General features: G+C 37.5%; 1 long non-coding RNA gene across 1 annotated transcript in view; it reads right to left on the bottom strand.

Moving 5' to 3' along the window:
* Positions 1-5,373, bottom strand: part of LOC139310465 (uncharacterized) — a 65,319-nt gene extending 59,946 nt beyond the window's left edge. The window contains exon 1 of the long non-coding RNA XR_011599886.1: positions 5,293-5,373. This is a non-coding gene — a long non-coding RNA (uncharacterized lncRNA). The remainder of the gene's footprint in view (positions 1-5,292) is intronic.
* Between the last annotated feature and the right edge of the window lie 17,631 nt (positions 5,374-23,004).

The raw sequence follows: 23,004 nt of genomic DNA, 5'->3' as shown, positions 1-23,004 counted from the left end.
TTAATCCAAATTCAATGCATTCTCATTCCTCTGGGTACCTTGCAGGTAAAAGAAGCTTAACAGGTGGGTCACGTAAATGCTTCTTGTAGATGGAGTTCAGCTTAAGGGAAAAATAATAAGAACATTATTGGATTCATGGTTGCTTCATTTATTTAGTACTATAGGAAAGCATTACAGAGGAACCTTATTTCTGAAGGTTCCTCTGAAGGATGTCAGTGGCACCACAGTATTACAGGAATGAATAACAGAATAACAGAGTTGGAAGATCTGGAGGTCTTCTAGTCCAACTCCCTGCTCAGGAAACCCCTTGCCCAGGAAACCCTACAGTCAGGTCCAGAAATATTGGGACATCGACACAATTCTAACATCTTTGGCTCTATACACCACCACAATGGAGTTGGAATGAAACAAACACAATGTGCTTTAACTGCAGACTGTCAGCTTTAATTTGAGGGTATGTACATCCAACTCAGGTGAACGGTGTAGGACTTACAGCAGTTTGTATATGTGCCTCCCACTTTTTAAGGGACCAAAAGTAATGGGACAATTGGCTTCTCAGCTGTTCCATGGCCAGGTGTGTGATATTTCCTCATTACCCCAATTACAATATGCAGATAAAAGGCCCAGAGTTCATTTCAAGTGTGCTATTTGCATTTGGAATCTGTTGCTGTCAACTCTCAAGATGAGATCCAAAGAGCTGTCACTATCAGTGAAGCAAGCCATCATTAGGCTGAAGAAACAAAACAAACCCATCAGAGAGATAGCAAGAACATTAGGCGTGGCCAAAACAACTGTTTGAAACATTCTCAAAAAGAAGGAATGCACTGGTGAGCTCAGCAACACCAAAAGACCCGGGAGACCATGGAAAACAAGTGTGGTGGATGACCAAAGAATTCTTTCCCTGGTGAAGAAAACACCCTTCACAACAGTTGGCCAGATCAAGAACACTCTCCAGGAGGTAGGTGTATGTGTGTCAAAGTCAACAATCAAGAGAAGACTTCACCAGAGTGAATACAGAGGGTTCACCACAAGATGTAAACCATTGGTGAGCCTCAAAAACAGGAAGGCCAGATTAGAGTTTGCCAAACAACATCTAACAAAGCCTTCACAGTTCTGGAACAAGATCCTATGGACAGATGAGACCAAGATCAACTTGTACCAGAGTGATGGGAAGAGAAGAGTATGAAGAAGGAAAGGAACTGCTCATGATCCTAAGCATACCACCTCATCAGTGAAGCATGATGGTGGTAGTGTCATGGCGTGGGCATGTATGGCTGCCAATGGAACTGGTTCTCTTGTATTTATTGATGATGTGACTGCTGACAAAAGCAGCAGGATGAATTCTGAAGTGTTTCGGGCAATATTATTTGCTCACATTCAGCCAAATGCTGCAGAACTCATTGGACAGCGCTTCACAGTGCAGATGGACAATGACCCAAAGCACACTGCAAAAGCAACCAAAGAGTTTTTGAACGGACAGAAGTGGAATGTTATGCAATGGCCAAGTCAATCACCTGACCTGAATCCCATTGAGCATGCATTTCACTTGCTGAAGACAAAACTGAAGGGAAAATGCCCCAAGAACAAGCAGGAACTGAAGACAGTTGCAGTAGAGGCCTGGCAGAGCATCACCAGGGATGAAACCCAGTGTCTGGTGATGTCTATGCGTTCCAGACTTCAGGCTGTGATTGACTGCAAAGGATTTGCAACCAAGTATTAAGAAGGGAAAGTTTGATTTATGATTATTATTCTGTCCCATTACTTTTGGTCCCTTAACAAGTGGGAGGCACATATGCAAACTGCTGTAAGTCCTACACCGTTCACCTGAGTTGGATGTACATACCCTTAAATTAAAGCTGACAGTCTGCAGTTAAAGCACATTGTGTTTGTTTCATTCCAACTCCATTGTGGTGGTGTATAGAGCCAAAGATGTTAGAATTGTGTCGATGTCCCAATATTTCTGGACCTGACTGTATACCATTTCAGATAAATGGGTGTCCAATCACTTCTTTAAAACTTCCATTGATGAAGCATTCACAACTTCTGGAGGCAAGTTGTCTCATCGATTATTTATTTATTTATTTATTTATTTATTTATTTATTTATTTATTGGTTCGATTTATATGCCGCCCTTCTCCGGAGACTCAGGGCGGCTTGCAATGCGTTAAGCAATAGCCTTCATACTTTTGTATGTACCTGCTTAGTAGGGCTTTCGCCCCCCCCCCCCAAGCGGTGTTCTTTTTTATACAGTCAGCTTATTGCCCCCACAATCCAGGTCCTCATTTTACCTACCTCGAAAGGATGGAAGGCTGAGTCAACCTTGAGCCTGGTGAGATTTGAACTTGCAGTAATTGCAGGCACCTGGTGCTACTTAACAGCACTTTAGTCTGCTGCGCCACCAAGGCGAATGCTAATACTTATTATTTATGTAAAACATTTTGTGCAAACTAATGGTTTCACATATATTGTTATTATACTTTTGGTCCTAAAGTTGTAATGGGAATACATAATTCTCCACCTATGTGCTGAATTCTAGGAATTGTAGTTCCAACACATTTGGAGGATATATAGCTGGTAAAAGCTGCTGAGGGCCACCTATTGGCATTAGAGGCAGGCCAGCTGGTCACTATTTGTAATGTTTTAGTTCCCTGAACCCATCAATTCTTCAAGAATAGCTCCTTGTTGTTCACTCCTCTGGTCTTTTAAAGGGAGCCAGCTAATTTGGAATTCTTCTTGAGTCTCCTGCTGCTTCTGGGCAGCTGCGGAGCTCAGCATGAGTTAGGGTTGTGCTGAGACAAGGCAAGCAGGCCACATAACTAGCACTTTTTCTACAAAAGAAGGTAAACACTAGTTTGCTCTCATCAATAAGCCCTGCTTTGTTCCTTTCTTCCTTAAAACCTCAAAGGGACTTTTCTTCCTGTTCTCAACAGAGAAACCAGTTTGGTGGGAGACTGAAATCAGCTTTGTACATAAAGCTGAAAATGAAATTCCCCTTATTTATAACCTTTTCTTACAACAGGAGAACAACTAGGTGATTTCGAAGATAGCTTCAGTTCCTCCTCCTCTTCCTCCTCCTCCTCTTCCTCCTCCTAACTTGAACATTCATTTTAATCACGATACAGGAATTTGCATGGATTTTAAAAGTCTATTCTACTAAATAATGGAATTCTTATTTTTTGTGTTAAATCAGCTACTTTTTAGAGAAAGCAATTGTTTTAATTCAAGGATACATTAAGTTGTCACATGTCTATGCTCCTCTAATCTGAGCATCATCTCACAAACAATTAGCTTGGCTTAATAAATCAGTCCCTACTAACTTAATCCTTCATGCTCCATTTGTACCACTTTATTTGTCCATTTACTCACATCCCATTTTCCAGCTACCATTAACATCACATGACAGAAGCCTATTTCATCATGCTGTATCTTGTAGTTATTACAAGAGACTAGCTGGAGAAATTAAGCAGATGTATGACTATAGTGCACAAATACATTTTGGCAAAACTGGAACTACTGTATTCTTCATACTTTAAAATATGTTTAATACAGAAAATATCAAAATAATCAAAGAAGAAAAAAGATGTGATTATGAACAACTTTTACTACTTTAACTTGAATTAAGCAATTTTAAGAACCTACTCAAATGTGCTGGGTATAAACAATATTTATAAAATGTATGTTTGCTTTGAAAGTTAGGTGTTTGTAGATATTGCTTTTCTGCACACTTCATAGGATTTTAGGGATTTTTTTGCCCCAATTGTTATTCTCTTGTGTTTTACTCCATTATCTGCAATTTACTTGCCATAGATAATCATTGAAGAAGGAAAAGATGGAATAGTTATAGAAAGTATTTTGGCTCTTGAAACACCATAGATTATAGCATAAATATAATTCAACTCTTGGGCAGGGGACATTAGTTGAAAATGTAATAAACCTTTTAGAAAGTAGTTAAAATAATAGTACACAATTATGATAGCCCCTGAAACAAAGCCACCAAAAGCTCGCTTTAACTTAGTACTTTTGGGGAAAGATGTTTGAGAATAACAGAGTTGGAAGGGACCTAGGAGGTCTTCATAAGGTGGAGGAACCATTGAGAAGGTCTGTTGCCCAGATCATATCCCACGTGCCTTGTGGGAGTGGGTAAACCTCAACAGGTCTTCTTGAGATGTTATAACTAGATGGAAAGATTATATTTTGGTTGTGTTTGAAGGGCATTAGGGATAATAATCAGTGTTCTCAATTGGGCTTTGAAGCCTATTGGTAACTACTTACATTTGGTTGAATTCTTTGCAGCTCTTATATGTATCCTACCATGGATATTTTATGTATATACACCCTCAAGAATCATACAATTGTGCTAATATAAAATACACAGGTATTCAAAATAAGCATAAGGAAGGAAGGAAAATCAGATTGAGCCTAGTAACAACTTTTCTAACTAACAAATTGTATCAAAAGGCATAAGTTTTTAGATAGATACATAGGTACTGTATATATAGGTATTACGGTAGTTATGTATAGATTCATAGCTAGCCACTATGCAACTAATGAAGTGAGCTACAGTTCCCAAAATCTTGTGCCTTTTAATAAAATTAGTCAAAAAAGGAAGTACCAGACTCGCCTATTTTTTGTTTTTGCCATTATACAGTAACATGGGTCTCCTCCTAATACGTCCATACAGTATTCTATTTTTTTCTCTGTTGATACTCAACAAACATTGCCTTAGCAATGTATCAACAGAGATGCTCAACAAACATTTGTTAGGGCATTAAGATATGGAATCAATTTTACTATTGGTTAGAAAAGAGATACAAATAAGTAAATTAGTAGTTACGTATAAAAATGCTATAATCAGAATATTTTGTTAGTGATGAATTGTTGTAATTGATTGGATAAGAATGAAGACAGAAGAAATAACAAAAAGAAGAACGATTGGAGAAAACACCGAGATGTCACATGGAAGGAATGACCAATGTATTAAATGTTTGTTTGTTTAAAAAATAAAAAACTTTTAATTAAAAAAAATTGTTAGGGCAGATACTCAATTTTGCTAGGGCAGATATTCAACAAACATTGCCCTAGCAAAAGCTTGGAAGACTAAACCGCTGGTATCGGTGACCAACCCAGATTGGATCCTGAAACATTGTCCTAAATCATTCAACATTTACTCCATCCAACATCTTATCCATTCTGCTATTACAGAGTATATACAAAGTGTACTGTATCTCAGCATGCTCAAATTAAGTCCCAGTGACAAGTATTTAGTCTATGTGATGTATAAAAATGACTTACAGAGTCATGTTGATTTGCTAAGTACATTACTTCAGAGAAATGCAGACAATGAATTCTCCTTCCTCAACTTGCTTGGTTGGCATAGGTCAGGAATGTGCAGTGAACTCTAGCAGCCTTCCAGGGCTGACAACTGGGCACTTAGCTCAGCATTTAAAGTAGGGAATTTACTCAGTCTGCAACCAGGCAACCCTGAGAGGCCAGGCAGAAGCTGGTAATTATATAAGGCCCAAATATAGAAGAAGACTGATTAGCAGGACAAAACAGGGGTTCCTTTGTTTATTTTAAATTATGTGACTTGCATCTGAGGTTAATATTATAGGGTTCATGTAATTTCAAGCCTCAATATTGTAGAAAATCAAAATTTGTCACAGCTTACTACACACAAAAAGGAGATTTCAAACTGCACGTAGCGTGGTGTTTGTTATTAGCCTTGGTAATATTAATAAACAATAATCCATATATTATCTTGTTTTTTAAATTCTAGCATATTATTACAACTACAGATTACAATTAGCAACAGTAATAGTCATATCAATCTTGCCTTCAGGAACTCCAAAACTCTTAAGATTCAAAGGACTTTGAGAACATGCCAATTTTTAAGAGCTTCTAGAAGGCTGAAGGCAGGGGTGAAATCCAGCAGGTTCTGACAGGTTCTGGAGAACCGGTAGCAGAAATTTTGAGCAGTTCGGAGAACCGGTAGCGGAAATTTTGAGTAGTTCAGAGAACTGACAAATACCACCTCTGGCTAGCCCCAGAGTGGGGGGGGGAATGGAGATTTTGCAAAATCCTTACCCCAGGAGTGGGGAGGGAATGAGGATTTTGCAGTATCCTTCCCCTGCCACACCCACCAAACCACGCTTACCAAGCCACACCCACAGAACCAGTAGTAAAAAAAACTTTGGATTTCACCACTGGCTGAAGGGTAGTTTCTATCCCTTGCCTTTAGGAAAAGCTGTTCCAGATGAGAGGAGACCCCACAGTGAATACCCACTTCCAGGAACCTGCCATTGTACCTCCTGATAGATATGGACCTTTAAGCCTGGAGAGCTTAAACTGCCAGAATTCTGGGAGTTGAAGTCCTCCAGGCTTAAAGTTGCCAAGGTTGGAGACCCCTGTTATAGATAATAACTAGTTCCTTGCATTGCATTCATTGGTAGCCAATGCAGTTCCCACAGCAATGGTGTTACATGGCAGTATAAGACTTTCCAGTGGGCATCTGTGCACATATATGGGCATATTGCAGCAACTTGGTAGTCTTCAAAAAAAAGACCCCTATAACTGAATTGCATTAATCTATATAGGAGATGACAAGGGCCTGGATGTATGGGGGGAAATGTTAGTACCTCCTGTTCTACGTAAGGCTGCAACTTCAATTGGTCTTCCTGGGCTTCATTGTTATTCCAGCAAAAGTCTGGGAAGATGCCTGAACAGTGGACTTGCTTTCCACAAGGAAGCATAAACCTGTTTATTTGGCTATATCATAGCCAAATACTATAGAATCCCAGAATCAGTGGGCTTCTAAATAACTTGTTAGAAATGAATCTGAGCTAGTTCTAACCCATTTAGACTTTTGAAGATTGTCAATTTTTAGACTGTGTCAAAACTTCCACCATGTAGCTCAGGGGTGAAATCCAGCAGGTTCTGACAGATTCTGGAGAATGGCAGCAGAAATTTTGAGTAGTTCAGAGAACCGGCAAATACCACCTCTGACTGGCCCCAGAGTGGGGTGGAAATGGAGATTTTGCAATATCCTTCCCCTGGAGTGGGGTGGGAATGGAGATTTTACAGTATCCTTCCCTGCCATGCTCACCAAGCCATGCTCACTAAGCCACACCCACCAAGCCACACCACACCCATCAAGCCATACCCACAGAACCGGTAGTAAAAAAATTTGGATTTCACCACTGATGTAGCCCATTCTGTCTACATTCTGGAGATGTACAACTGGTTATTATCCACATATTGATAATATGTGGATAATGTCCTAATGTTTTCTTTTATTCGTATCCTTTTCATGTATTTATAATTATGTTTACACTTGTATCACCCAAACCAGTAAATGGCTTCCTCCGGTTGTTTCATTTGAAGATAAACAGGCTAAGGGTTGAATACTGAGAATACTGAGCCCGCATGAGGGCCTGACTTCTCCCTCACTGTGACAACTCATTGAACCCTTCCATTCAGGAAAGAATAGAATCATCCGAATTTTGTGCTTCCAATTCCCAGCCCTCATCTGATACCATTATCTTACTAGCAAAAACTGCAGACATCTAGCAAGGAAAGAATGGCTGTGTTCTCTTTCATCCAAGTCCTGCCATAAATTATCCATGAGCGAGGCCTATGTGGTTTCTGTCCCATGCCCATTGCCCAGGCTTGAATTCTGACTGCCATGAGTCTGGATCAGTGGTGGCATTCAGACGGTTCTCTCCGAACCGGTAGGGGGGACTGCGGGATGCCCTGCCCACCCACGCGGACATCATGACGTCCCCTTTTTTTACATTTACAAGGCTCTGTGCATGCATGGAAGGCCTCACACATGTGCAAAGACAGCGCGTGCGTGCACACATTTGCGAACCGGTAGGGAAGGTAAGTGAATACCAATCCTGGTCTGGATCCTTTGTTTCTTCCAACACTCTCTGTAAACTGTTGCCTCATTATCTTTTCCACATCTTTCCTCCAAGAGAGTAGATTGCATATAGAATAATTGTTCAAATATAAACAGATCTTAATTTTTTAAAGATGTCTGAATGCCAAAGACATTCGGGCCTGCAGATAAAGCAACTCCTGGCACAATGCCTGCTGAAGAAACATCTTTTGCTGCCTGAAAATAATTGGTCACTGGGAATCTTTCTGGTATGTTTTGAAAGCATCAGGGAATATTCTACCATGATGTATTTTTCCTTTTAACTTTTATAGGCAATGAGTGTCCTTTTGAACTCTAACCCTGAGAATCAATTAACTGACAACAAGCCCTTTACAAAAGATCACTCGGGTATCTCCTTGCCAATGGCAGAACGTATAATTAATTATTTACCTCAAGAAATGAACTAATTAATCCCTTTTGAAACAGAAATTAGAACCCTTTTCTCCTTACCAGCTGAAGAAAGTTGGAACAGAAAAAGCAATCTGTCCGTCTGAGTGCTTCTCGCATTACTTGTTATATATCAAATAACCATGAAGTCTATCAACTTATATTGGGGCTTTAGTTCTCCCTTTTTAAATTGTATCTTCTGCTGCATTTGAAATCTATGGCTATGAAAAAAAGCTGTGATTTCATGGTGAGGACCTACTGAAATCACTAAAATGTAAGGAATTAATTGCCCAATTATGTATGATTTAGTGAGTATTATTTAGATCAGGGGTCCCTAAGTCACAGTCCATGGCCTGGTACCAGGCCACACAAATGGCAAGCATGTGTGTGAAACCATCCCCTCTTCCCCCTCCTCCCCATTGCCGCCAGTCCATGGCACCAGAATGGTTGGGGACTGCTTAGTTATATCATTCCAATTTTATTTGACAGCAGCAATCTTTCCTGATAACTTGATTTATAAGACTGCATGAAACTTCTGTCTATTTAGACCTTGGTAGCCAATACTTTTTGAAGTAAATTAGTCTTTTTGGAGGTCAGGAGGTACCCAGGATCAGGTATTTAGCATGAAAAGCAATAAAATCTTTGGTTAGGATTGCATTCTATATGTGAGTGTCATTAATTTCTACATAGGAAAAATGTTTTATTTATTTCTATGCCTCTTCTTGTCCCCAGATGGTTGGATATGACTTCCATTCATCTTCCATTTGCCTTGTTATATTGCAAAATCAGCTAAATCATTCTTGTCCAGAAACCAGAGCAAAATAATCCAGCGCGATTCTAGACTGATCACCAAAAGGACTATTGGCATCTTGCAATGTTGTTTCTAATGCCTAGGTAAATCTAACACAGCATGATTAGGTTACTGTTATAACCGGCATACAAATTATATCTGGAATGGCATACTAATTCTTGTACAATTGTCATCCTCATGGGGAACATATTGACATTTACAGCAGCCAAAGAAAAAGAATATTGAAAGGTAGGTTGGCAGGCTACCTGGATGACAAAGCAAAGGGGAAGAAGAACTGTCTCCCTTGTTAAGGAAATACTGGTCTTGATGAAGCAATAACTGTAAAACGGGGGTTGCATGTGGCTTTAGAAATAGTTTAAATATTTAGGTAGAAAGTGATTCACTAAAAACAAATAAAACAGCACTATAAGAACCCAAAACTAGCAGATTTTTTTTGCATTAAAATTCAACATTAATAATTATTAGCCAGAGTCAGAAAGGTCAACCCAAAAAGATAGCTATTAATTTTAACTTGAGATCTCAGATATAGACTATCCATAAATGACAGCGCTACTTAATTCTGTTTAGCCTGGCTTTCCTGCTCTGTTACCAAATGGAAAAGACAACCTAATTATATATATTTTTAAAAGCCTGTTTTGAAAAATAAGGAATAAAATATCACCCATATAAACAGTTGAAATCAGCCTTCCCCTTGGTGCTGCTGTGAGAAACAGGGCAAAGAGGCTCCTATCTTAATGGTCAAAATGAATGCAATGCATGTGAATGAACATGGGCCGGAGACAGCACAGCTGAGGATGGCCTTCTTGTTTGAATATCCAGACCAGAGGGACTATTTATTTCACAGCAGAGGAATAAATGGTGACATTTTCTTGGGGCTTTTTATATCAGCCTCATTGAAATTCTGCATCTTCATAGCATCTCCTTACACTGTATCATTTACAGTACCCATGAGCTCAGCACTCTGACTCATTATTATTAGTTAATGAGCCATCCAAGCACTAAACCTGCAGTATATGGGATAGATATAAACATTGTACTCAGTATAATTTAGTACTCATTTTCCAGACAAGGAGAGCTATGAGCTGGGTATGCTATCACAAGAATGTTTCTGCACTAACAGATGGTGTACAAAACAACTGACGAACAGCAATTTTGTACTGCAGTATACAGCATCACACAGAATACATGCATACATACATATACCCTTTATGGTATTCCCTTTTGGGATGTCCAGGATTATGCAAAGCAAAGAAAAGGAGGGAGAAATCACAGGCAAGCAAAATTAAAAACCTAAGAAAAACAGTATGTAATGCAAGCTGGATTTGTATGGGAAATCTGCTCAGGTGAATGGTTTACTCAGATGGGTTTACCCATCACATGGGTAAACCCACATAATTGGAGAGCTGGAATCAATAGCCCCTTGACTTTAAGGAAAGAAAATCTTCAACATAACTACTTATCTTTTTACTTTAAAAGCATCATCATCCACCAAGTGTGCAGGGGACGAGATTTCTGGTTTTCTTCTAAAACTGTTACTTAGCAGGTTTTACACTCTCTCTCTCTCTCTCTCTCTCTCTCACACACACACACACACACACACACACACACACACACAGAGTCATGTGAAAAAAGGAACTACTTTAAATTCTATAGTTTTACACATCAGGACATAATAAAAATCATCTGATCCTTACCCATTCTTAAAAATACACTGTGTGCACAATTATTAGGCAAGCGAGTATTTTCTCCATATCATCATTTTTATGCATATTTTCCACCTCCAAGCTGTATAAACTTGAATGCTTAGTGGATATAAGCATATCAGGTATATTTGTGTAATGAGGGAAGGTGTGGCCTAATGAGATCAACACCCTATATCAAGGTGTGCATAATTATTATGCAGCTTCTTTTCCTCAGCCAAAATGGGCCAAAAAAGACATTTAACTGACTCTGAAAAGTCAAAAATTGTAACAAGGCTTTCAGAGTGTTGCAGCACTCTTGAAATTGCTAAGAAATTGGGGTGTGGCCACAGAATCATCAAACGTTTTGTTGCAAATTGTCAACAGGGTCGCAAGAAACGTGTTGACAAAAAAAGACGCACATTAACTGCCAAAGATTTGAGAAGAATCAAACATGAAGCTACAAGGAACCCATTATCCTCCAGTGTTGTCATATTCCAGAACTACAACCTCCTTGGAGTACCCAGAAGTACAAGGTGCTCAGAGACATGGCCAAGGTAAGGAAGGCTGAAACCCGATCACCACTGAACAAGACACATAAGTTGAAATAGCAAGACTGGACCAAGAAATATCTGAAGACAGATTTTTTCAAAGGTTTTATGGACTGATGAGATTAGAGTGAGTCTTGACAGACTAGATGGATGGGTCCATGGCTGGATTAGTAATGGGCACAGAGCTCCACTTCAACTCAGACACCAGCAGGGTGGAGGTGGGGTAATGGTATGGGTTGGTTATTATTAAAGATGAGCTAGTTCAGTGGTTCTCAACCTGTGGGTCGCGACCCCTTTGGGGGTCGAACGACCCTTTCACAGGGGTCACCTAAGACCATCGGAAAACACATATTTTCGATGGTTTTAGGAATAATTTTATGGTTGGGGGTCACCACAACATGAGGAACTGTATTAAAGGGTTGCGGCATTAGGAAGGTTGAGAACCACTGAGCTAGTTGGACTTTTTCAGGTTGAAGATGGACTCAAAATCAACTCCCAAACCTATTGTCAGTTTTTAGAAGACACTTTCTACATATTGTACCACCACTAAATATCTTTGTCCCATAATCGACATGAAAGAAACAGGGTGGATTTGATTTAAATCGAGTTGATTTAAATCACAATTTAAATCATGATTTAAATCAATAGTAAAAAAGCTTGATTTAAATCAACTCGATTTAAATCATAATTTTTAAAGAGCAACTGTCATCTCTGCTACTCCTTTGACCCACTGTTGACTCACCGATAGTCCCAGTGTTGCAGAATATACAGCCTCATGCTACATAACTAAGCTCCATTTCATGCTGAATAAACTAAATTATTTATGTATCTTAAATAGAAAACTATCTTACGATAGATTTTTACCCCAAAAGTTTTTTATTAAAATAAATTCGATTTAAATCAAAAAAATCTGATTTTTTTGATTTTTTTTAAAAAAATCATTGATTTTTATCCATCCTGGAAAGAAAACTATTTAACTGTTACTGATTGCAGAAAAGAGGATTTAAAAATAAGGAAGTAGGAAGGATTAATAGCATATCATTGTATTTGTATTTATCAGTGATTTTAAATAGGAATTTTCACAAGATCTGTTGTAATCTATTGTGATTTCCTCTCACCCTGCACTGATATGTAGAAAAACCACTGAAAGAGAACTGAAGGTCACTGTCTTTGGAAAGCCAGCAATCTCTGACACAGACTGGATTTTATAGCCTTTAAGGATTAGCATAAAGAAACAACATTACCTTTTCTCCTTCAGGGGAATAGCATGTCTTTGTGACATCTGCTGCTGATATATCAACCACTGCCTTCACCTCAGAACTATCTATAAATATGAGAAACAATATTCTTTTCATGAAGGAAAGGAAAAGGCACACAATGCAATGTGTGTGTGTGTGTTTATTTATTTATATTTCTAGACTGCCCATCTTCCTCAAGGAGTTGAGCCATCATGTCTTAATTTGGGGCAGTGGATTAAAGCAACCCTATCCACTTCATGTCAGATCATGTCCCAAAAGCACAACTGTTGAATCTTTCTTCAGAACTATCAATGGGGTAGTATCTTCTATTGTTATCTGAGAACAATTCTTGTCAGATATTGCCTGCATATGATGCACCAGAGACTAGAAGGGGTTAAGTCTTTACAGACATCACATGTGACTATATCAGCCAATGAACTCTTTTATTGGACTCTTACCTAGAAACTTGGATATCTTCCCCTTTTTTTTCGCCTCTCTCTCATCTATCTCTCAGCGAGACAACACGTGAACTTCTCTCTCCTCTCAACATCTGAGTCATATAGTTAGGGTAAAAATGCAACAGGACACCCTGTTCATTATTGTATGCATGTATATATTTGTAAATAATAAAACAAACTTTTGAACCTGAAGCTGTATTGACCAAATAACTTCCTCATAGAACCAAATGAGCACGACCATCAATATATATCTGATAATTCTTTAGTTCTGGAAATGCAGGTTGGACCTTATTATACCCCTCTAAACTATATGGCCTTATATTTGCCATTTGTCCCCATTCCTAGAATCCGGTTTGAGATGGTTGCCTCCCTATGACTAATGAGACGACATAAAACAGAATGTAGAACTCTAAGCAATGGGAGCAGAAGGAAGAAAGCCAAGTAGAATAATAAATCAAAGCTGGAGAGGGCTGTTTTCCTGACATATCAGTTCCTCTTTTTATCTCCCTTTATCACCACATGACTAAATGGACATCTCATTTAATTAATTCTTACGGTTAACATCTCAATTACCCCAAGATATTGTGGACATCTCCTTCAATTAAAAATACTAATAGTCTGCCAATTTTTGGTCTGCCTTTTGAGATAGAATATATCTTTCTTTTCATTTAAAAAAAAACCAGATTAAAACATTGCTAAACACTGCTAAATTTAAGACCTCTTATTTATTTGCATAATGCACATGAAAATGGATTTTAAAAGCTGATTTATTCATTTATATATCTGAGATACAGATGCTCGAACTGTGATTACAGACTAAGCAGAAAGAGTGGCGGAAAGATGAAATGTAAAAGGTGCCATTCAGACTATATCTTCCAAACTGAGCGGGGGCGGGGGGGAAGGAATACCTTGGGAAATAAGGCATTTTATTCTTTGCCACATCTCTGTGTCTCATCTTAATTAAACTATGATTCATTGTTAAGAGGAATGCTCAGATACTTGGGACTTGTGATGTATTGAAGGAATTCCTGAGGGAAACAGAGGTTATGCACACTCAGCCTTGAGGAGTTGTGTTTTTTTTTAAGTAACTGTGCAGGCAAAAGTAATTATCTAGGGAAAAACAACAAAAATAGGCATTAGAAACTGCAGCCTTCACAGGCACTGCAAAGGCTTCTAAACATGTTTTGTGTAATTCCATAATATAGGTCAGTAAGATAAGACCCAGTATAGAAAAACTGCAATTACAACTTTGGCTGAGAGTTGATAACAGTTGAATAATTCCATTTTTAATTTCCAATATTCTTCTCTTTTTATATGTATTGAACTCCATGAAGTTTGGTGCTTTTCCTAAAGATGGAAACAATGTCTTATGTTCAGACTAGCCTTCATTAATTATCTGGAGACAGGAGTTACATCTGCTGATGACGCTAAATTATTTAAAGAGCTTAAAACAAAAAGCTGAAGAGCGGCAAAAAGATATCTCCAGACCGGAGAAAGAAGATTTTAAATAAATGCAGTTCCTTGTAATAAAATGTGATGTAACGGCCCCAAATCCTAATTTTACTGATGAGCCTAAGCTGAAGCTGGAGGTGATGTGCTAGGATAGGCATATTAAAGTCAAAGAAAGCCACCAAGTCAAAACATCAGCTCCCATGAGAAGCCAAGCTTCATGTTAACCACCATTAAGAAAGAAACAAAGTCAGTATCAATGAGTGTGGCAATTTCTGAAACATATACTCTATATAGTTCTTGTTGTTGCACCTCAAAAGAGAAGAGCTAGAAAAATATGGAGAGAAGGGCAGTGTAAATGATCAAACAGTTGGAGGAACTTCCCTGTGAGAAGGGAAGTTGCTGAGGTATATACTGCAGTGTTGAGGTATATACTGCTTTTTTTCTCTTAGAAATAAAGAAAAGGGAAGAGGGGGTTAAGATGACAGATGCATGGCAGATAATTATGCATGGTATGGAGAAAGTAGAAAGGGATATATTATCTTTTTGAATAATGCTAATAATGTTCAATAATATAACATTCAAAATCATAAGAAGTCAAGAAGCTTTAAACAAGGATTAGATAAGTCATTGAAGAGTGGATTTGTTGGCCAATATCATGATGCTAAATATTACCTCCAGCACTGGATCCAGTATCTCAATATCCACTGATACAAGTCGGCAAGTATTATTGCATCCATGAGCTGTTGGGGAATTTCCCATAATCTCACTTTGATCATTGTGGAGACCATATGCTGGATTTTAAAAGTTGTTGATCAACATGCACTTAGCATCTGTTTATTTCCTAGCTATTCTCTCTCACACTCTATGGAAGTGAAACATGGACTTTAAAGAAGCAAGATAGGAAGGACATTGATGCTTTTCAATTTTGGTGTTGGTGAAGATTCCTAAGACTACTTTGGACAACCAAGAAAACAAATCAATGGATCATTAAGCAAATCAACCCAGAATTCTCACTCCAGGCACAAATGACCAGGTTCAAATTATCCTACTTCAGATACCTGATATGAAGATCTAGCTCTCTGGAGAAGGCTCTAATGCTGGGAATGGTGGAAGAAGAGCGAAGAAGACAAAGAGCAGCAAGGTGAATGGATTCAGTTACAGTGACAATCAATGCACCATTAGGAGAACTGAAAGAACAGGTTAGGAATAGGTCATTGTGGAGAAGGTTACGAGGAGTCGAAAATGACTTAATGGCATGTAATCAATCAATTTAACTGTTGTAGTTCTTATGAAAGGCAATGAATTGAAATGTATTTATTAATGAACATATCTAGCTGTTGATAGTGTTAAAGCCAAATTAATAAAGCTGTGAGAATCATCTGGAACTGTAAGTTTGGTGAAAAAGAAGTTTAACTCTAAGTTCCATTTGCCTGCTTATTTTGAGGGCATTATGTTAAAAAGTGATCTGATTTATTTTTAGAAAAAGTAAACAACTTATTAAAAAGTAAAACAATTTGATATGAATGTTCTCACCAACTTTCTTTTGGAGAGAATTCTCTTTTCTATTTCAGAGAGAGAATTTATTTCAGGGTATGTGAACAAAACCTTGTGAGGTATCTTATTTTATACCAGCATTGTAAAAACTGTCATCATATCATCCGCTAATTGGGCTTCCATTATTCAGAGGTTCCCTAAGGTTCTACAATGAAAGCAGGTGCTTCTATCTGAAGGTAGGTGACACCATGTGTCATTTTCTTAATGTTAATGTATGGAGATTAAGACTTTTCAGTTTTCACAGCCAACACAACAAAGAAAGAAACCTATACAAATCAAGATACTGAAATTGTTATGCAACATCTTTTTAAAAAAGGAAATTATTTTTAATAATTCCCAAGTGATTCAACATGACAGAAAGACAGCCTAGCTAATTAGAAGGTTCTTCTGTGTCATTTACAGAAAGAGCCTTCAGATCAAACAGTATAATTTTTACCAGGTAGACCAGACAGGAAATACCAGATAAGCCAATTCTACTTTAACGTAAAGTTATATTAACAAAATCTTACAAATCCAAAAATACAATTTTCTGGTATCTCCTTTATATCCCTCAGAAGAAACTAAGAAGGGTTCCTTCTGAGCCTCTTGCCCTACCCACTATCCAACTGTGGACTATGCTACCTCTTATCTGATTGTTCTCTTCTTTTCATCTTATCTCCCAAGATCTATCTCACATACCATTACATACTTGAGTTGCAAGACCAATTGTCAAGAGAACAATGAAAGAGAAAATGGGAAATCTACTGGATCTATTTTGCCTGACTTGTAAATTATGAGCAGCACTCATGCATTGAAATGACACACATTAGTCTATATTTAATTTTACTGGTCAGAGACCAGTACTTTAGCCCACATCAATTTTTCATTCCAGGTTCCTGAAGAAGTTGGAGGGAGAAAAAACAGGATTAGTATGGTATCTTTTATTCTCCCTCCTGGATGATTAGAAAACTGGAAGTGGACAGAAAAGGTTCATTACTAAAGAAATAATGATACAATAAGCAAGATTGTTCTAAGACACTATATCCATTGCATCTTGCAATATTCCTTTATAATATTATTTTTTTCAATACTTTTTTCCATTTGTTCCAGTGAAGAAAGAGAGAAAAAGCTAGGCTTCTTAATTAAACTGTAAATAACAGTGACTTGGACCTTTCATTTATTTATTCATTTTATTAAATTTATATGCTGCCTCACTCACTATCAAACAACTCTGGATGGCTTACAACAAGATAAAATGACAATATAAAACATTAAAATGATAAATATGGTAAATGCTAACATTAAAATTAACAAAAATTAGCAAAGGAAGCAACCAATATACAAACATGTGCAGGTTGAATCTTTTTTTATTCCACTAACCAGCTCCAGAAGGGAATGGCCCAAAGGAGCCCAGGCCAACTGGCCGAAACAGGTTTTAAAGCCCTTCCAGAAGGCAAGAGGGTGGGGGCATATCTCACTTCGAAGGATACAATGTTCTAGAGCCAGTTGGAATTCCATGACCGATGGGATCCAAAACATGTCCCTTCTGCTGACATGAGTGGGATAAGATGGTTCTTTAGGTAACCTGAGAATTTTTACTGGTCAAACTACAATTTCATTTTAACCTTCCATTTTAGATTTCTGTTGGCATTGTGTCTTACATACTAGAGAAGTGGTTCTCAATTTCAACAACTTTAAGATGCCAGCACTTCAACTTCCAGAATTCATATATCTTAAGGTTGCCAAGGTTGAGAAACATTATATTAGAGCAGGGGTGTCAAACTCGTGGTCCGCAGGCCAGATGTGTCATGTGCTGGCCCCGCCCCTGCCCAGTTTAGCGAAGGGGGGAAAGTCCCAATACGTCACATGACGCCATCGTGTATGTATGTATGCATGTATGTATGTATGTATGTATGTGTATATGTACTGTGTGTGTGTGTGTGTGTGTGTGTGTGTGTGTGTGTGTGTATATGCATATTCTTTCTAGCCAGGTTTTACCTACGTAAACTAAGTTGTTCTGCAGCTCTGGTTGTGTGAAATCTCATTCACAAGCTTCAGGGCTTTTTTTCTGTTGACAAACTGCAACTCTGTGTTGCTCTCTGGGAGATTTGTCAACAGAAAAAAAGCCCTGAAGCTTGTGAATGAGATTTCACACAACCAGAGCTGCAGAACAACTTAGTTTACGTAGGTAAAACCTGGCTAGAAAGAATATGCACATAAAAGCCTACAAAAAAGAAATATATATATATATATATATATATATATATATATATATATCCTGATTTTTTTTTTTAGTCATGAGTATAGAAAATATCTCTTGTAGAAAGGAAAAAGCACATCAGATATGGATCTGATTAAACTTGCCTCATACTGGATTTCTTCATAAGAGAGAAATTCCTGGATCAATTAAGACTCACCAATATGTGGAGAGTGTAAATGTGAAATATATACATTGGTACCTCTACAACGTCCTTGTGTAGAATTGGGGCCAACATAGCCATCAATAGTTGAGGATGCTAAATTGCTGTAATCTTACAACTCCTTTGCATGTGTTTTGAACACGTGACAGCCCTCCTTGTGAGCCTTCCTCACAGTAGAAAAAAAAGTCAAGGCTGATTTCTGCACCCTGGACACAAGAACAGCTTCTCCCATTCTTCTGCTTTACTAATATGTTGAATGCCAATCCATATAATCCCCCGTCAGCAGGACCTTTGATTTCATTCACTGAGGATTTGGGGAAGAGAGGTCCAATACATCTGGAGAGCCATAGTTTTGTAGAGGCATGGTTGGGCCATGGATAGAATTTTTTTTTCAATAATATGTATTCACAGATACCTACAGTATTTCTGTGAAGTAGCATTCTCAACATTTTGACCGATCTTTCTTTCTTGGGAGTATAAGCTATTGATGTGAATCTTTTTTACAAAAATAGCTTATAGTGTGAAAATTATACGATATATCTGTTATATTTTTCCTGCTTAGTTACTACCGTACTCCCAGGATCAAGTGGAAGTTGATATGATTCTCCAATGTTTCCACACAATTTCCAACCCTTACGGTTTCAAGACACTTTGCATATATAGCTGGATCAGAGTCATGTGTTGAGAGGTATCTAGGCAACCCTGAACAAAGCACAAGAAGAGTCTTACACCTTGAGTCTTACACTCTCTTATATTTGAGTATGCACATTCCTACATTATTAGAAGAGGTTGCAGTATTTATAGCCCATTAGGTTTAAGAGGCCCAAATAAATGAGCCAGATTGAAGCCTTTCTTGCTCAGATTTGAATATTCCAGTATAAATGTGCACCTTGGATTGATCAGAACAATAATATGTTGGAAAATAATATAAACTCTCCTTATACTTATCATCCTCATATGCTTTTCATCTGGAGAGCTTTAGATGAAAAGCTTTGTGTAACATGTACTACTAATATTGTTAGTATGACTGGATATATTTAGGTGTTAAATTATATATTCTCAGCAACTAGGAGATCTTCTATCAAAGCAAACCTTTTAGATTCTTGTTGCACTTAACAATCAAATAGCCTTCAAATAGCCTGTCCTGTGGGGGGAAAATATTGTTTCTTTCAATGAGATAAGCTTGTGTGTATCTCTGGGGCCCTGAGAAATTGAAATAGAATCACACATTTTCTTCTTAAGCTAACATGTGACAAAGATTTATTTGGATAAAACTCAAGACCTTTCCCTGCCATCCAAGGAGAAACGATAAACCCTATTTGAGGGCTTTTAGTCCTCCGTAGATTACCCAGCCACATTCATTGTGCAGCTGAATGGACAAAAAGCATATGCTGTGAACAAGATGTTCCTCTACAGTGGAAGCCACTTGAAAATAGCAATGAACTAAAGAGGCTAAGCCAAAGTCCACTATCTCAGTTCTTCTTCTTGTTATACCAGGATAGATTATCGAAGGCTCTTTTTTTCCCTGGGGACTACCCTTTGTTATAAACAGTTATCATTCGGCTTTCTATGCAATCAGTGCCCTGTAGTTCACGGCTTTTGCAAACTCTTGAGACGTAAAGTCCACAGGAGGTGTGAAGGACCTTTTAGTTGTACATTGTCACAATAAAACCACTTTTCCCAAAATACTAGCTACAAGCCAGTGATTGGGGAGGCAAGTGATTGGGGAGGCATAAAGTTTTCTATTTTATTTTATGTCTTTATTAAAATAAAGCTCTCTTGTACTGATTTCATTGTTCATTTGTGTTCATTCTAGTCTTTGGATTTTTAGGATAAGTATGTACATTAAGATTATATTAAAGGGAGTTTTAATGGCAAAATTTTTAGGAATCCTAGATCTTCCTCTTGTGTTTTTTTAAACTGTTTTTTGTTGTTGTTACTGTTTGTTTTGCTTTCTGAAGCAGCTGCATTGCTTTTGTAACAAATGGATCTTCCCTATTTTAAGAAATAAAATTTTCTATGATATTACACACACCTGTCCACTTCAGTTCCTAGAACTTTGGCAAACTTTCTATTATTTAACTTGGTGTACAGGGAAGGGATGTCTCAAATTCTAACCTTTGTTTGCTCCTGGCCTGAAATATTTCCAAATTTTCTATTATAATCTGTATTTTTATTTGCTATAGGAATTAATGCATGGCCTTTCTGATAGCTAGTCACATCCTTTTTCCTGTTTCCACATTCCTGATATTTATTTTAATGGTGAAAATATTTCAGCACCAGGAACATAAGACTAGTAGGATTTGCAACTGATCCGATTCTTTGATTTCAGAAGGCCGTGAGTTAAAGAAAAATTAATTTTCCTCAGAATTTATACTATAATAGGCTGGATTGCTGTATGAAAAAGTAAGACAAAGTGTGTTCAAGGTAAGAACTATATTAAAAAGTTTATTTAGTTTTCTAATTCACAGCACATTTTAGCCTCATTTGTTGAATCAGCCAATCACAAGGTAATATTATGGAGCAGATATGACTTATTTAGCCAAATTTGGGTTATTGCACCCAATTTTTAGATGCTTTTGCCATTCACTTCTGTGTATTAGTTGGAGGCTTGGAAGCTGAAGCACTTAGTGACTAGTTAGCAATAAATTTGTGGCTTTTTTTTTTATCAGATGTACCAGCATTCTGCTGAACTAAGAACATATTTCCATCAAGAGCAAAGATGCAAATCTATATCCAAACATAACACCACAAAAGCTTTTCTCTAGATTGTAACTGAAGTATTCAAATTTATCTTTGGATTAAATATGTTCCTATACAGAGTTGGAAATGTTAAACATTCATAGAATAGCATTTGCATTGTCCAATGATAAATGAATGCAGATCTGGTCAAATGCGTGTCAATGGAATATAAGAATTGTTTAGTAATAATACTGAAATGATAACAGTAGGAGAAAAAGAAGGGAAAAAAATCCATAAAATGAACCATATGATTGGAAGAACAGCCAAGGATAAAATACATATTCCTATAAAGGTATAGTTATAAGCACATCCAAATATTATTCTAAAATACATTGGTCTGTGTAGAATTTATACAGATATTCTAATGATACTTCAGCCAAGCCAATGTGCCAATTATTATGTCAATTGTCCCAAATTTTACAAGCAAATAAACTCCACGGAACAAAGACTTTGGTATGTATTTCATTGAAATTCCCATGTCATGTCTAACTTAGGCATGAAGAGCAACAAGAAGTCCCTAGGGAGTTGGGTGGCATAGAAATGCGACTAATAAATAAATAAGAAAGAAAGAAGCAATGGTGGAGTTTGTGGAAACAGCAAAGGGCAGCGGGCATGCATCCTGGGCTGTATACTCTTTGGAAGAGGTTTCCAATGCAGACATTCATCTCTTGCATGAAGGTCACTTAGATTTTACTAACCTCAAACCATGAACCTCCTAGTACCAGGTATGCCTTCCAGTCATTAAAATGAAGAATAAATGAAAGAAGCATTTCGAAATCCCATTGAACACATAGCCAGAACTGCTGTCTTGTTCATGAGTATTGAAACCAAGATTTATCATTTAATGAAATGAGGGAGAATGAAGGTCTGTCTATACCCCAATGGTGGTCAGTTCCTTTGATTTATTTTGAAGGACAGAGAAGAAAAAATTAAAGAATGGAAGGATGTACTAGAACTGTTCGTTCCTCTTGTCTTTTATTTTATTAGACCTTTCTTCTATTTCTATCCCTCTAAACTAGGTACATAAATATGTCAGCAGCAATGTTTCATTAAGAAGCCCAGAAAAGTCTTACTTCTTACTCTGCTTACTTAAGAATTTGGAAAAATACCTTCCTTATTTATCAATTCTTTAGACAGGATGAGTTTTCTTTCTTTTGCCTCATGAAAAATTAAAGATGAACTCTACAGCCTTTCTGATTTGCTTCCTTGTGGGAGGTAGCAACAGATTTCTGTCCAATTCAGCAGGTCTTTCTGTTAAATACACAGCTCAAAAAAATAAAGGGAACACAAGCAGAAGACATCCGAGATCTGAATGAATGAAATAGCCTTATTAAGTACTTTGTTACATACAGTAGTTTTGTGTTCCCTTTAGTTGTTTGAGCAGTGTATAAACTACTGTATGTAAAGAACAAAGTATTTAATAAGGCTATTTCATTCATTCAGATCTCGGATGTCTTCTGCTTGTGTTCCCTTTATTTTTTTTGAGCAGTATATATTATCATAAATATAATGTCATAGAACTTTACAATGGCACAGCAGAAGTGAGCTGGATGCACTTTCCAAAAATATCTGGAGAGTTAAGGCTAGAGAGATTAGTAAACCAGGGGAAAATGCAAATTAAAAGTTCCCTTTGATCCCTTATTTGCAGCCTTTTCCTATGTTTGGGAAGGGAAATGATCAATAGACGACACTGCTAACCTAGAATTTAATGCTGTTTAGGATTAAATCCTTCAATCTTCCCCCTAAAACTATTTTGCCAACCTAAAAGCAAATGGAATAAGTCTAATGCAAAACTTG

This window comes from Pituophis catenifer, unplaced genomic scaffold, assembly GCF_029215685.1.
Source record: "Pituophis catenifer annectens isolate HBS135680 unplaced genomic scaffold, rPitCat1.0.hap2 SCAF_2, whole genome shotgun sequence".
NCBI classification, from domain to species: Eukaryota; Metazoa; Chordata; class Lepidosauria; order Squamata; family Colubridae; genus Pituophis; species Pituophis catenifer.
The sequence above is the reverse complement of the archived record's forward strand: the minus strand, read 5'-3'. Positions and strand labels throughout refer to the sequence as shown.